This window comes from Corvus brachyrhynchos, unplaced genomic scaffold, assembly GCF_000691975.1.
Source record: "Corvus brachyrhynchos isolate BGI_N302 unplaced genomic scaffold, ASM69197v1 scaffold115, whole genome shotgun sequence".
NCBI lineage: Eukaryota > Metazoa > Chordata > Aves > Passeriformes > Corvidae > Corvus > Corvus brachyrhynchos.
The window spans coordinates 25,344,009-25,359,324 of record NW_008239553.1 but is presented as its reverse complement, the minus strand read 5'-3'; the positions used below and the strand labels follow the sequence as shown (position 1 = coordinate 25,359,324).

The 15,316-nt window shown below is 39.0% G+C and overlaps 1 protein-coding gene across 30 annotated transcripts in view; it reads right to left on the bottom strand.

Annotated features, from left to right (window-relative positions):
- The window catches only part of NRXN3 (neurexin 3), a 985,030-nt gene that overhangs the window by 524,946 nt on the left and 444,768 nt on the right, over nucleotides 1-15,316 (bottom strand). The window lies entirely within an intron of this gene.

Genomic DNA, 15,316 nt, shown 5'->3' with positions numbered 1-15,316 from the left:
AGAGTGAAATAAAACCGAGAGAATCACTTTGGTCAGGCCCACAAAAGCTTCAATTAATCATTACCATCAGGATCCTCACACAGAAGAGAGAAAGCACTAACCAAACGCTTCCATTCCTGGACATGCAAGAAACTCAGGTAAAAAGAGCACAAAGACAAGTGTACACCTCACAACAAAACAGCAAACTGTAACACAGAGCAAGAAGGAAGGGGGAACAGCAATATATTCCCTCTTAGCCAGGCCCAGCTCATATGTTCTCAACTTGCTCAAAGAAATTTACAGTAAAATAGGGGTGATGCCAGGCCAACAAACATGGCCAGGTTGTTGTGCGTCCCTAGAAGTTTGATCCCCGTATAGAAATGAAAGCTAGTTAATGGGCCCATGAACAATGCCTCACCACACCCAAAGAAACCTGATAATGCAGATTCAAATTGAAGTTCTGAAGCCTCAGCTGGCTCCAACTTGGCTTTACAGGTTAATAAAAATCAACCAAACAAAAAACCAAAGACTCTGACCTATTACATAGGTTCCTCTGGAAACATGCTAATAAAGTCCTCAGAAGGGCATGACACTAGTCCACAACACTTCCTTCTGGACTGCTTTCCATGCTTTTGGTAGAAGCAGAAAAGGAAGCAGCCACACTAACAGAACTCATTGTTCTGTGATTTGCAGCTAACAGTTGCTAGCCTGCTCAGATAAGCCTTGCAAAGACAAAATCCAGGCAAAAAAGTAATCTTCAGATCAGAGGGACTCTGAATGACAGCTACTATGTCACCCACGAGGAAGTAGCTGGATTCTGAATCATCTGAGAGCGGGCATGAAGCTGCAAGTCATAGATTACAAAAACATGAGTTTACAGGTTACTTCCTGGGAAAATATTTTATCTTCAGCATTCTAGACAAAGGTATGTCAATCCTATTGTGCATGATTTTAAATAAAATGTACACATACATTTGATATACCTACTATGCTATATCCTGTATGTCTTGGAAAAGAAGAAACAAAAGAAATAAAGCAGATAATAAAGGATCAACTGGCTAGGCTGCCTGGGATCAGTTCATTAACCACTTCCAGTCTAGGACAATATTATAAGGACAAAGAAACAACTGTTCAACCCATCCCATCATCTTTCTTCACAGTCTTTGCTAGCAAAAGCAACTCTGCAAGGCTCAAGCCTACTCCTGGTACTTATTTCTTCATCACATCAGCACCACCATCTATATTTTATCGATTAGATAGGACGGACCAATGTGGAGACAGCATTTCGAAATATCTTAACATAAAATTAAACCCTTCAACCTCTGTCTGACACTATTCATAGTGATTTCACTAAATCCCATCATTATTCAGAATCTTTGATATTGAGATAGCACACCTGGGCATTTCCATATTTACAAGCCCTTGTAGAACCCACATCTAACTGGAAGTCCCATGTCAGGCCATGATTCTCCCAACAATTCAAAGACCAAGCCAGGAATGGGCCGTTATAGCTTTGGTGCAGAGTTTCTGCTCTCCCCATCAGATCATCTTTCCTCACTGCAGGAACAGAATAGATGAATTTCAGTAGCTTTTCAGCTATCTGCATTTTTCTACATCTCTCCTGCAATGAGAAGGAACATGTGACTCCGTAAGCAGAGTTTGAATGTTAACAAAAACCTGAGCTTCTTCCAGAATTTATTACACTGTTTAAAAAAAATAAACAAACCCCAAAACCTCTAGGTAGAAGCATAAGTGTGGTTAATAGATGACAACAAAATCCCTGAAGGAAAGTTCACCTATTGAAAAGAAGTGACAGCAGCAGCCACAGCAAGAAAACCCCATGTTGCTATGCTGAAGGAAAGTTGAGCAGCATTTTTCAACACTTTTCGCCTCCCCTCCGCCTCTTCTTCCCACCCACCTGACTCTCATTTGCAGCCATAAGAATCCCAGTGGTTTCAGTGGCACAGTGTGAAATTAACAGATCACTTCTAGGATTAGAACAGAGCTGACAGACTTTGCAGCGTGGGCCAGTAGGCACATGTATGTACAGGCTTCCCTCCTGCCTTTACTCTTGTAAAAATCATGGATATAAATATATATACATGTGCATCAGGTTGTGGTCTGACACTTGCTACAGACTTATTCTGGCTGAGCAAAAGAAGGGATAACATTTAACAATCTGAAATAAAATATTAGTTGTCATTTTGCCTAAAATGTCTGGATTATTTGAGGATAAGCAATGAGGAACTGACACCTCTCCCACACACTACTATCCCACTATCTAACCTCTAACCCCAAACATGAATGCCAATACTCCTAGACATATAAACAAGCAGAATATCTATATTTTAAAAATTAAACCAGAAAGCAAGCGTGACACTATGCAAACTTGCTACAGCATCAACTACAAAGACCATTACCTAGAAGCAGAGCAGAACACCATTTTCAACAACGTTTCTCCGCTATTCCTACATTCTTCTGAGAATACTTTAATCAGTAACTGGACTTGACAAGGGGCATATCCTTGGTCTAGATGCTGCAAGAGAAAGGACTCTTCAAGGAATAAGACTGCACGAGGCCCAGTACCTGTGGCTTGAGGTGTTCATTCAATAGGGCCCAGAGAGCCAAAGTACTTGAATTCATGGCCTGTATTATGATATCTGAATTGTATTTTACAGAAAAGCCTGACAATACCACAAGGAAGCTTGAAGCCTGATCTGCCATCTTTAGAGTCAGTTGTGACAGCACAGTGTAGATGCTGGGTACTTGGCCTCACTTCTTAGTACTATGGGCCATTTGCATTATAAAATGATCTTTGTCTCAGAGAGTTCATCTACTCCTGCTGCTTCATTGCCTGATGTCATAATCCTCTGTGGCAACAGAATTTTGTTCAGAGCAACTAATAGGGATGTCACAGGGAATTAGGATTTTGGATTATGGAGCAAAGTGACAGAAGCACAGGAAGGCTTATAAAACATGAAGATTGTGTTACCACGCACATGCCCTTTAGTGCTAACGAACAAGGAAAGAAGATGACAAACAACTTATATATAAAGCAGTAGAATTGTTTCTAAATTACCAGTGCCATCAGGACTCAGGTCTATTTTTAATCTCATTCCTTTGGCAACACTTAGAGCAGTCAAAGTATTTAAAAGCAAAGTTTCAGAACTAGTCTTCACATAATATTCTGAGATACCTCTGATTTTATTGTCTGTTTGTAGCTGAGCTTGGTGCATTGCCTTCTTCGTGCCACATGCACAGTGGAAAGAGGAGTGAGTGGGCAGTAGATATCAAGTAAAAGTGGAAAAGTCCCCAATGCAGAAAAGCATCCCCGCTAGCAGAAGCGTGACTTGCTCTGTCTCTTTCTGTCCAAGTTAAGCCTACCAACAGAGGTATCTCCTTTGGAACATGAAATGGCAAAGCAGGATTCTTCAACAATGTCCTTCTTATCTTTATGTCTGCATCTCTAATTTTTACTGGAACAGCTCAGCATCTGAGGACTTGAAGGATCTGATATTTGTTGGGTCTCCTTCCCTGGGAAGGAGACCGGTACTACACATTTCTTCAGCTACCTATCCAGATGTATTGTTTGTTAGTTTTTCTACTAAGTATTTGAAGAAATATCTTAGAAGAGTATAATAGCCTCATCTCTTATCTGTATTCTGCTTAGATAAATTGCTTGGTCTACCTTTCCTACATTTTCTGTTGTATGGCAGGTTTCTCTTTGTCCTGAAATTAAAAAAAATTAATTCTACTGCTACATGTTGCTAAAACTTCCATGTTTCATCTCACAGGTAGGCATGTTTCACTGGCAAGAAAAGTCATTCCTTCTGAATCTTTTGAAAGCTCTTTGCAGGAAAAGTGTCTTGGGGTGACTTTATGATGTGTATCCTATATTGCTGCCCTATGCCCAGAAATTAATTTTTGTGCCTTTCTATGCCTTTAAACTGAGTCTGAGAGGGGGAAGGAAAAACTGAGCAAAACTTTTTCAAAGCAGTTTGCAGCTTGTTCAAGGTCACACAGAGATAGCGATGTTTCTTTTTCAGCTGCAGCAGGGGAGCGGGAGGGAAGGGAAGGACCCAGCTTGCTTTTCTTTCCAGCCAGCTTTCAGCAGTTTTTTTTCCTCAGCTCCTTTTCCACCGGAGAGTTGAAGTTTTGTTTAACTGGGACTTCGATTTTTTTCCCTTTTCTCTCTGCTGGACAGTTTCAACATCAGAATACATCGGGAGGACTTTCCACCAAGGCCTTGGCCCTGGAGGTGGGCCCACCACCCCATCCCAGCTCCAAGGAGGGGGAGAGAGAGATCTATGGAAGGACTCTGAATTTTCCCCCAAGTTTTTCTCAGCAGAGTGAGAGGCTTTATCATTTAGCATTATTATCCTTTTCCTGTGTGTTTGTTAAATAAATAGTTTTTATCTCTTTCACTTTCCTTTGAGGAAAATTTATTTTTTCCCGGACCTCGTGGGAGAGGGCCGGTTGTAGCCTGCCTTCTCTCAGAGGATGTATTTCTAAATTTGACCAAACCGGAAAAAAAAGGAACTTGAGAAATAAAAACCAGTATTTTATTTATTGTTCTTTCAAGTTATACGTAGAATCAGTTTCTTTATACAGCAGCTGCAGGATTATAACACAACTGCTTCATGTTTTGATCACAACTAGCGATAAATATTAAGATAAGCAAACCATTATTGGTCTTGCACATAACAGCTTCCTCCACACATCAAAAATTCGCTCTTTTTGAAAGGAATCAGCCATTTGTGTTAACATTATTGTCTCAATAAGATGGAGATCATGTGAAACAGGTGAAGTTCAATGACAATATGGTTCCATTTTCATTCTTCATCTCCCTAAATGCTCTCATCTTTTTCCCTTGTATCTTCAAAGATGTTAGGAAGCAATAGGAAAGTAATATACACAAGACATCTTTACAGCCTCTGCAGAATAAGGTGCTTCTTTAGTCCTGTAGTTCCTAAATTACAAATGTCATGCAGCACTGAAATATCTCTACCACTACAAGTCGGACGTTACACTCAATTTACACCTTTGATAAAACTACACTCTACTTCTGTCAGCATTCCTCTTTCATAACCAGAGGTAGTCAGCCTTTTTTAATTCAGTGTGCAGTAGCAGTTCAGCTCAGAGAAGCATCAGGTCTTGGAAACCATATGCACCATGCAGAAAATAAACCTGTTCCAGGACTCACTCTTCCTGCAGGTTAAGTAGGAAACAAAGTTAATCCAAATAAGTTTTCCAATTTTAGAATAATTTGGGAAAAAATATTTCTTCTGAGTAAAAAGTGAGCAAAATTAAGTCTGAATCTCATGGAACTATCACTTTATGGGATGGACCATACCACATATACTGTAACTGTCAATACATATTGGTGGTATGTCAGCATTTACTTTGCACAAATGTAAGAAACTAAATTATAGTCAAGGTTCAGTCATAATTCAGAAAGTTAGATCCTGTATCTTGAGTCTCAGATAGCAGAAAGCAGGAATATCACAGACTAATATAGCAAACAAGAACAAAACACCAAACAGATTTTCAAGGATTGCAAGGCCAGCTCTTCAAGCTCTCAGTTTCATACTTTGTTAAGAACTCATCATCCCTTTCATCACCTAAATAAGGTTAGGCATCTGTCAGGTTCCATATTTAAAGTTACTCATTGTCGGAAATAACTCAAAAGCCAGCATTCTTCCATCCTCTGAAAAATGCAGCCATTTTTTTCAGTGCCTCAACAGAGATGGAACACTTCATTCACCTAATATAAGTCATGGTGCTGAGTCCTTTTGTTCCAAATAAGTGGCTGGTCTGAAAACTTCAGGAACTGGGACTAGTTAAAATAACAAATATGCACAAATGTGCTTTCTCCCACAGAAAGCACATCTATCTGAAGGTTACAGAAAAAGGGAATCAAGCAGCAAAGGCAATCCATAGAAATGGATCTGCAAAGTGGTGGGATTTCTTTCCCATCAAAGAAAGCTGGCATATACCTATCTTCCTCCCTCTTGCCACCCTTCCACTCTCCACTTCTAAGTAACCTAAAAGGTCTTGAGAAACATGCTTATACACATCTGGTGAGGGAAGGAAAAAAAAACCCAAAACAGTAAAAACCCAAACCATAGAACAAAAAATCAACTGCATAAAAGGGAGTATGCCTGCACACAAAATGCAACAAGGGACAGGGAGATGCAAATGAAGCAGAGGAAGTAAACAGCATTTGGGCATTCAGACACAAAAACTAAAAGCATAAAGGAAAATTGAAAGGGCTGTATGTGAACAAGAAAAACAGAGTCAGTTGGAAAAACATCCTCCTCCACTGCAAATCACACCAATATAAAAGAATCAGAGAATCACAGACTAGTCTGAGTAGGAAGGGACCCACAAGGATCATCAAGTTGAGCTCTAGGCATCATGGCCTATCCTGAAATAGCCAAACCTATTTAGCAAAGGTTGGTTTCCTGAAAAGCCAATAATCCACTTTATGCACTCAAGACAAATGCTTCCCCTTAGGTTTCAATGTAATCAGATTTCTCTATCTGAAGGGCAAATATTCCTACAGGGTTAAGACCTCTGTAAAAAATTGAGCTTGAGATGAAATAATCTTCACAGCTGTAACACACCTGTGGTTCTAAGGACTCTGGAAAAATCAAAACAACAAATCTCTTTGTTACAGAATTTCCTGTTCATGATGCATCCACTTCAATAAACACCAAAAATCAAGCTCAGGAATTCCTGAGCATGCATTCTGAATTCTGATGGACACATAATTGACTACAGAGAACAGTGGCTGTGGCAAGAGAGACACAATACTTGCTGATGTCTAATATAAGTCCCAAAATCATTGCCACAATTTGAGTGGATGGCACACAACGTCTTAGCCCTAAAGTTATTTATACTCCAGTGTACTTCCAGGACACTTTTTATCATCACATTGGGCCCATGTTTATTTCCTATTTTTTCAAATCTCATCTTTTACCACTTTCATTTACATAAACTTCAGAAATCTCCTAGGGGCAGCACCTCTCTATATCCCTCACCTCGGCAAGACAGAGTACTTCAGCTTTTTACAGTTGGGAACAGGTCAGAGATGCCAACAAAATGCAGTTGCAGTCAGATGCTCCGCATGCATAAAGCAAAATAGATCACATTAACATCTGTCTACCTCAAACCTGTCGAATCTCTCAGATTCAATGTCTTGTGTGGATCCAACTGCTAAAATTATCTCAGACTGTCAGTATCATTGTCTGTTGGGTGAGAGGGAACCTCTTAATATGCTTCTGTCAACAACTGCTACAGTGATAAACTGTTTAGCCATTAAAACATCCTTATTCCTCCAAATTTATTTTTATCCTTTTCTACTGAGCCATAGAACACCAAACTCTACATAAAAACACAGAAGATATCCTGAAGGAAAGGTAATGGATACCTGCCTATATCTGGAAGATACAGAACAAGAATATTTTAATTTAAAAATGGCATGTATTACATTAGATGAGGTCAGCAATATCACCAGGTCTTCACAGTAAACACAGTGAATAGAAAAGGAGCACATGATGAAAGCACGTGATTAAAGCTACACAACGGTAATTCCAGGGTTATGTTAAATGTCAGGAAGTCTCTGTCTCAGAGGGTGAAACAGGAACATTTTATGTTTTGTCTCACAACAGAACCTTAGACATAAAGTGGTTTAAACATAAAATTTCAAGGTGACGAAGATGATCCCATAACAGATGCCATCTGTGGCTTCAGGATTGCTAAAGAGAGACACATTGTTCAATGCCTCTGACTTCCCCTTATACCTGAGACCATTATTTCCCTTTCCATTAAAAAGGAGGAACAATTTTTTAACTTTCATGGCATTCAGGAATAAATTAATTTGTACTCTGTATTGCAATCTTTACAGATGAATTGGGAAGTATACTTCCATTATCATATTTAAAAGGATACCCTTTCAATGCCATGGAAAACATCTCTCTGGTTATACTAGTATCAAAGATCTATTAACTTCTAATAGGCATGTTTCCTTACTTATGTCCCAGGCAAATAGTCTGTAGGGTCTCTGAGAATACCCAATTTCCTTCTTATTCTCACAAAAGCTACTCAACCTACTGACTTTCTCGAATAATTCCTTGACGTGGTGACACAGCTCCTCGATAAGGACACACCTTCTGCAGAGGAGATGATTCAGCCCCAGTTTCTTGGGCAGGCACCAGGCACTCTGTACCACCAGGGGCCTGCAGACATCGACTTGCCAGAAGGTCTCTTTGGGGGAAGCCTCTGACATCACTGGTGCGGCAAGAGCTGCTGGGGAAGGAGCTTTGTGGCACAGAATAAGCATAATGTTGGCAACTCTGACTGCTAAGACAGGGGACAAGGGGCCTCCTCATTGCCCTCAGTGTTAACAGCTGCTCCTATGTGCTGCTCTCTGGTTCTGCTACTGTGCTGACCCTCCTACAAACAGGAACCCTTCCTGCCCAGGCTATGGCTTGTAAAGTGCCATTCTAAATATTACGGGGGTTTGTAGTTTAGAGATTTGGGGTTTTCTTGTTTTATTTTAAAATTGAAATTCCAGAAAGTTATTTCTACAGGGTTTTTTTTGAAGTCTAAGTTAATAAAAACCAACCAGTTTTTACCTCCTGATCTCATTTCTTAACATCAGTACTAAAGAAACTAAATCAGCTTTCTGCTTTGTAAAGCTCTGAGGGCCTTCTATGTTTTGATGCACAGCAGCTATTTGCCTGATCATTAGGCTTTCCAGGAAATCAACTGGTGCTTTTATGGCTATTCAGAGATTGATACAGTCAAACCCCCCAGGTCAACAGAAGCAGCTCCATTGTTTGCCATGTTTTTCTTCAATCCATCTATCCTCCTCCAGAGATACTGGAGATTGTCATTCTGTTCCTGTCTTAGAGGTGTGACTGCATCCAGTGAAAGGCACCAAATGTTACATAAAAGCATCTTTCATTGAAACCAGTAATGGTGAAGAACAATCTTCTCTACCTTGCAGGTCAGCTTTGGTCAACTCAACTTTGTTAGCTAAACAAAAACAAAAAAAACAAAGCAAACCAAAATGAAACAAAAACCAAAACAACAAAAAAAACCCCACCAAACAAACAAAAAGTAAAACCAAAAAACAACAGGTTAGTATAAAGGCAGATGAACCAGGGTAACATCACTTAGAATAAATAAAAGCTGGTATAATTATCACAGCCAACATGCATAATCAAAACATGCAGAAATGACAATTTAAGCAACAAGGGCGCAGAGGGACAATGACTACATTAACGCAACCAACAGATAACAAAACCATATAAAAAGAGAAGAAATGCATTTCATTCATGCATACACAAAATCACAAAATTCACAGATAATACAAAGAGAAGAAAAAACATCACATTCTTAAACCCATCTCTCAGCATTTACCAATAATTTTACAGAGATTTTGTCTTATTTGAGAAATACATAGAATCCATTTAAGTAAAAAAATCTATTTGACTTTCAGTACCTCAGTCAAGCATATATTTAGTTTGTTTGGCTTTTTGTCCAAAGTGGATTTATTGCCAGAAAACCACAGAGGACTGATAATTCTATATGAAAAAAATTTCTGTTTATCCAAAGAACTGAACTTTACACTGGATATAAGTGACAGTAGCACCTTGCCCCCTCACAAGCTGTCACCTGCTCATGGATTTCAACACATCCTTAAAAAAAACTCACATCAACAGGCAAGCAGACAGCTCAGGCTTTAGACCCATGTAGTCTTAATCAGTCATCAGAGCAATCGAAAAAATGTAGAGTACCAGCTCATTCTTTCACCTAGGTCAGAATGGTCTTGTTATCTGTGGTCAAATCATAGTCCACATGGCAAAAACAAACAAAAAAAAATCACAGATCTACTAAATCTGACTGTCTAAAGATCCAAATACACTTTCTGAAAATTGAAGAGCATTAAAAGCAAAACAATACCACTGATTCTCTTCCACGTAGGCACAGGATTTATTTTTTTAAATTTTGTTTGGGCCTCTTTTTTTTGTTTGCTTGTTTGTTTTGTTTGTTTCTTTTTAATGGAGTCCAGTTTACAAGGAAGCCACATGGATTTTTGGTGTGTTATACCTTGATTCTAAGTTTTCTCTTTCAGAATGGAAAATGTAGAGGACAAAGATGGGAGCACAGGCAGCACCTCCTGAATCCCCTGTCACTGAAGGTTAAATATTTCTATTACACAGCACAACAGGAACAAGAAAACACCAAATCATCAACCTCATGGCTTAAAAGATGGTTATTTAAGAAGGGCATACTTACCTTCTTAACCTTCTGTTCTTAAAAGTTCTAATATCACAGCTAATACTGAAGAAAGATTGGTAGTTCTCCTTTCCCCATTGTCTTCTTTTACATTTACAACCCAATAAATTATAACTGACATGTACAGATGCCATTTCCTGTGTTTCCTAAGAATTTTAACATTTTGAATCTTTGCTACTGTTTCACAGCCTGTGAATGACTCAAGATGGCAATTATCCCCCAGTTCAAGATAGTCAGATTTTTCTTCCTACTTTTGAAACTGCTTTACTACACAGAGCTATAAAATCCCTTTTTCCTTAAACAAAATTCAAAAGAAAGGGGAAGGAATAGAAAGAGGAGAAGGATGCATTTCTCCATGCATCATTTTCAACACTTATTCTAATCACGTAATTTCTCTATAACAAACAAGTACTTTTCCTACTTCCCTGCACCTCATTTTCTTTGTAACTGAGAGAAAAGCTCATATTTCCAGTAGCACTATGAGAACAGAATACAAAAGCAAGGAAAAGGAGAGATGTCAAACCATCATGGAGCAAATTAATGCTCCACTCTTCAATGGACAACCTTTGATTCCAGAGAAAAAGTGAAGTATGACCAGATTTGAAGTTTCTTTACTGAGCAGATGAAGGGTGAAATCCTTTTTGACATTATCCTGCTGTGAGACTTTAAGCATAAGATTAGATTTGCTGTTTTCCACATACTGCTTAGTATGCAAAATCTGTTTCTTATTATCCAGCCTGTATGTGTCATTCATGCTTTTCATGCACCAGCAAATTCCAAAGGTTAACGATACTATTTCATGGAAAGTAGCAAAAGATTATGATTCTACTGCGGGATCTGGAAAGAAGATTAAATTATGACAAAAAAAAGTCCCAAAACATCTGGAATAGTGTCAGCCAGTTTAATAATCAGTCTCCTTTGTGAGAAGCTGTTAGTGGAACAGGTGAGGTAGAAGCAACATCTCTAAAACACATGTTAAACTACCTTGCAGAAGAAATAAAATGTTCTTTAGCCACTGCTGTTAGCTTTATTTGGCTGGGGGAAGGATGGGGTGAAAATATTTAGAATGTGCAGATGAATTTCAGATAGCTCTAAAGCCCACGGTAAGCAACATAGGGATGTCCAAAAAAAAGAAAGGAAAACACAGAAGAGCATATGGCAAATTAATAAAGAGGTGAAAAAATGCCTCAAAGGCAGAAATTACTCATTAATACTGAGGGCATCCTCTTTAAACTACACAAAAGGTAGGACATCTGCTTAAATTTTTCGAGGACTGTTGAGAAAAAAGCAGTAAATCACTCCGTCTAGATTTTTGTGGATGGAATAAACTGATCCATTCATCTATTAGTAAGACCAGGAATGAAGAGTTAAGCAAGAATAATTCATTTTAAAAGTCTGGAAGTAAGAAAAAGCTGAGCTGAAGTTTAAATTGTTTACTTTAAAGAAGGGAAAGGAGGTCACCTGGTACAACTTCTTCTATCTACCAACTCTTCACATACACCATAGTGCAGACATCTTTTCTCTCAAACTGTGTATGTTTGATGTAGGAATAGTCTGTATTACTCAAACTCACGGGCAAAAATTTTCCAACCACCCATCATAGGCTGTTGAGATGGAGACTGGAGAAAACTATGTCCTGATAGAAGACTTCTTTTCTTCAGTTTCTAATGCTTTGTCTAGGAGCCTCCACCCACTATTTCAAAGTGGTTTGCAAGACATAGATGAATTTCATACTTTTATCACAAATACATGAATATCTGGCAGATGAATTTTGTGGGTGGGAAAAGCAAGGCCCAAAGCAGGTGGCAGACTTGCCTTCAAGCTTCTGCTAGAAGAGGCCCTCCCATCTGAAGTCCTTTCTGAGAATTCATTTTGTCTCTTCACTGTGTTTAATACCCTGATGCAACACTGACACAAGGACCATTTAAGTCTTAACCACTTCCCTCCCTTTGGCAGCTTTTCTCTCAGGCCCTCTCACCTATGCCTTTCTTGGGGTGGTGGTAAAAGGAAGGGCCCTCTTGTTGTGTCATAATTAGCGATGAAAGCTGCAGTGAGCACAAGAGCTCAAGTAACTGTAAAAATGAACAAGTATATTGGTATCATGCCATTCTCCCCAAGATTTATTCTCCTCAGAGTTGTATATAGCACACCTGAACATACCAGGCAGCAAGGTGGTTTCTAGCTTTGCCAAATCCCTTCCAGGGAAACAGAAGCTGCCACTACAGATCTGATCAGACCTTCAAGATCTGTGAAGAACTGCCTGTTGTTCCTGAAAAATCACGAATGCAGCAATTGCAAAAGAGCAATGAAAATAAACCAAACCACCACATGCAACAACAACAACAACAACAACAACAACAACAAAAAAAAAAAAAGAAAAGAAAAAAACGCGTGTGATATGAAGCTTTAACTCCATAAACTCATTTGACATTTCAGACGTTTTTGGGTTTTCTTCTTTCAGATAATCCCCCTCAAAATCCTCAGCCAAAAGCAATGGTACTGCAGGACACACTGAAACACAAAACATGTCAGTGTGGTAGCTATCATCTTGTCAAACACACTGGTGATTGAATGGTAGACTTCAAAAGCCAAAGCAGTAAGTTTGTACAGCACACATGGAAGCTGCATGATACAAAAGTGACCTGATATGTCACCTAACAAAGAGGATGAGGAGGTTATTTAGTTTTGCTAGCCTAAACAAACCCCTATAATTTAAGGAAGTAATAATGATAGAACGGATAGGACATCAGAGATAAAGTAATTCTTGCCTTAAGTCTTTTTTTTAGCACTACTATACACTGTTAAAGACCAGCCAATTTCAGTCTCAAGGATGCCTGCATTTTAAGAGTGACTCGTATATATGACTAAGAATGTCTCGGAATTCTTCAGATTCCAAAGAAAAAGATGTCCTATAAATACAACTTCTTGAAAGTGCTCCCTGCTCAAGTAGAAGCCTTACTCATCACGGAACACAGATAATTCTATACTGTGGTAGGTGTGTGCTTTGGTACACAGGGAGGCTGAATCATGGTTACGCACATGAGAGGAACAATCTGGTCAAGACAATTCAGTGGCTTCCTCAAATTGAATAAAAGGAGGTGGCAGCAGAACCAAGACAATAAGGAATATTATTTTCCTGTTAAAACTTGTGAATCTTAATTGGTGGTATGAAACAGGGTACTGAAATACATGAACAGAAATAACAAACATGAACAGGATGCAATAATATCACCCCTCTGTAGTGGTACTGGTGCCTCTTAGCCAGGACAGTGCTGTCTGTTGACCTACACCTCATATTCTACTGTTCTCAAGGCTTTCTTCCTCTACACATTCTTTGATTCTGTCCTGAGATCAAACTGGCAGTTTCTGAGAAAACAACTGCCACATTGTAATCTCGGCCTCTGAAAACAAAGCCACAATGAAAGACAAGCATTAGCAGAAAACTCTCACATGATCTTTGAAAGACAAGATTCATGTGTGGGAATGGATTAACATTTCTTTAGGCATGCATGTTCTCATCATGGATGTGGTCCCTCTGCCCTTCATGATGAAATATGGAGATGTCCAGCAAATCAATACACAGAAAACTGTTCAGACAAAAAGCCTACAAATGTTTATTAAATACATATTTAAACATCATGAGGCAGCAAGGACTATTTGGGACTTCTGCCCTTAAAAGCATTAAGACTGCACCCAAGATCACTTCAGATGAAAACAAACTAAGGAGACGTAAATAAGGACTGAACATGCTTAGAGTTTTTCTTTCCTTAGAGGATGTGAGATAGCTGTGACTTTCACTGGCAACTGTAAGAATAGGCACCAGCAGGCAGCAAGAAAGATCTGAGATGAAGCCTTGAAGATTGCTGTGATTCAAAAAATAAGAAAAAAAATTCAACAACAAATGTAACAGCTTTACGGTGACCAAATTCTTAGGTTTTTTACTAATATTAAATATGTTGGCAAAAAGAACATATTCCTCTTCAGCAGTTTCCTTGGTACTGAACAGGAACCATTTGGGAAGGTAGTACAGACACAGCTTTCCAAGATCAAGTTCTTCCAAAGAGAGAATGAGGACCATCACTGACCTTATCACCCATTTTTTTAGGTCTCTTTCCAATTTTGAGTCCTATTTGAAGGACTTTAGAAGAGAAGAGGAATTTGCGTTCTGGAAAGTGAACCAATCTCCACATTCAGGCAGCAGCTGTGCTGGTACCACATTAGCACACAGACAAGCCAAGTGCCATATTATGTGTTTTGGGAGTGGTACTGATGTTACACAACCTCAGCAATACAACACTAAATCAAAGACCTACACCAGGTACAGGAGAAGGAAACACCACAGCTCTAACAATGGGACAGAGTCTTCTGGGAAAGCATCATGACTCCATTCCTGAGTCACACACAGAACAACAGAATAGTGCAATTGGGAAGTCCTCTGAAGGAGGAGGACTACTAGAGATCACATGCCAGCTAAACAGCCGATGGGTTGAGATAATTTTAAACAAAAGAGTTATCAAAAAATCACTAATATTAAAGAAGAGCTTTCAGTGCATCAAAGATAAATAGAATAGACTTTTTCATAAACCTCAAATGCATTTTTTTCCTTTAACCTTATAAACAACGATACAGAAAATGTGTACTTCTTTTGGCATGCCCACAAATGGGCAAAGACACAAGTTCTGCTACACTGCTCATTTCCACAAGGAACAAAGTGGTTAATAGACAGTATTAAGAAAAAGAGAGAAAGACAGAAAAAAGCAGCCTACAATTATGTGATACCCACCAATGCTGTGAGATGGGAGTTGACATGGAATGAGCTCCTTTGAGAGGACACAAAATTCTCACAAACCAGAGTATTATTGTGGGAGCATGAAAGGAGGGGTGGGGCACAAGAGCTCCCAGCCACCCAGAACACTGAGACACAAGAAAGGGATCAGATCTAATTGTATGGTCAATTTGGTTAAAGCTGGTCAAAGTTATCTCTAAGATGATACTTTCAGTCCTAAAAAGGAACAGTCTTGACAAGAGG